Below are 1,966 nucleotides of genomic sequence, written 5' to 3'. Positions count from 1 at the left end.
TCTCATGCCTTGCAGGACCACAGAGTGTCTTCTTACCTTTGCCAACCCCGGAACCTATCTTCTGAGAACAGGAATAAAAAATGCAACAGATCTCACTTATCCATATGTTTGTGTGGTTTTATTTTCTTAACATTTTTTTCAAAGAAATTAACTTTTATTTGAAAGGAAACTTTGCCCTACATATATCTTCTAAGGACTCTATACAATAACCGTTGTCCCAACACCAAACTTTCTAATAGTTAATAAATAAGGATTGTCCTTCACTGATTATGGAATATTAAAATGTCAATAAGTAAAAATCACATTTTAAGTCCCATTCCAAAGAAAGGTCACCCAACACAGTGTGGAAATTATCAAACAATATCATTGATACCACATGCAAGCAAGATTCTGCTGAAGATTTTCCAAAAATGACTGGAACAGCACAGCAACAAAGAACTGTCAGAAGTCTAGGCTGGGTTTAGAAAGGGTCGTGGTACTAGGGATATTGTAGCTAATGTTAGATGGATGTTGGCTGAAAGCAGGGAGTACCAGAGGAACGTCTGTGCTTCATTGATTATGCAAAGATGTTTGACTGTGTGGATCAGGACAAACTGTGGCTAACTGAGAAGAATGGGAATCTCAGAACACTTGATCTTGCTAATGTGAAACCCATACTTGGACCAGGAAGCAGTCATCAGAACAGAGAAAGGAAACACTGCATGGCTCAAAACTGGGGAGGGTATATGTGTCCTCTTTCCGTACATTTTCAACCTATATGCGGAACAGATTATCCGAGAGGCTGCTGGCTCTATGATAAGTGTGGCATCAGGATTGGTGGAAGATTCATCAATAATCTGAGTTACACAGATGACAATAACCCTGCTTGCTGAAACTCAGGAGGACCTGAAGCACTTGCTGCAGAAGGTCAAAGACTGCACCCTTCAATATGGATTGAGGCTCAATATCAAGAAGACAAAGATTCTCATCACTGGGTCAATTGGCAGCATCAGGATGGATGATTAAGAGATCAAAATTGTTAACAGCTTTAGTTTGCATGGCTCCACAGTCAACACTCTTGGCACCAGCAGCCAGGAAATTAAAAGATATATTGTTCTGGGAAAGTCTGCTGTTAGGGACCTCTCTAGAGTACTGAAGAGCAATGGTGTCACTCTGGAGACTAAGGGTGTGCCTGATGCAGGCCACAGTCTTTGCCATTACTTGCTATGCGTCAGAGAGCTGGACAAGGACTGGGGAGGATAGAAGGAGAATTGATACCTTTGAGGTGTGGTGCTGGAGAAGAGTATGGACTGCTAAGAAAATGAACAGGTTCATCCCGGAGAGGGTTAAACCGAGCTGCTCCTTAGAGGCAAGGATTCTGAAGCTTCATCTGACATACTTTGGACATGTTGCAAGGAAGGAACAGTCCTTGGACATCATGCTTGGGATAGTGGAGGGACAGTGCAGGAGAGGAAGACCCTCTATAAGGTGGATTGATTCAGTGACTGGAGTAATGGGGGTGGGTGTATCAGAGACAGACTGGCACAGGACAGAGCAGGGTTTAGGGCTATTGTACATAGGGTTGCTATGAGTCATAGGCAACTCAATGGCACATAACAACAACAACAACAAAGTTTAACAAATGCATTTCAAAACAACGTGTTGTATAGGAGTCCACAAGTTTATCACTTCTAAAAAAAAGAAAGGATTAATTTTTAGGTTTCAAGAATTCTGTATGTCAAAAACAATTGACCACGGCTTTTTCTATAGCCTCAAACATTCTATATTCAACCATTATTCCAATGTCACCTGGGATAAATTTGACATGACTGAGCTACTTTGGTATTTTTTTTACCCAAAATAGAATAAAAAAGAAAATTTGTCAAAAATACAAGTTTCAGCTACAACCAGGAGAAGATAACATAGATGAATGGGACCTTCTAAGACTCAAATCCCTATGCACATCCAAAAACTTCTCCAGTAGGGT

This window comes from Elephantulus edwardii, unplaced genomic scaffold (genome assembly GCF_000299155.1).
Source record: "Elephantulus edwardii isolate Elephantulus edwardi_28Jun2011 unplaced genomic scaffold, EleEdw1.0 scaffold00059, whole genome shotgun sequence".
Taxonomy (NCBI): domain Eukaryota; kingdom Metazoa; phylum Chordata; class Mammalia; order Macroscelidea; family Macroscelididae; genus Elephantulus; species Elephantulus edwardii.
Note: the sequence above shows the minus strand (reverse complement) of the source record.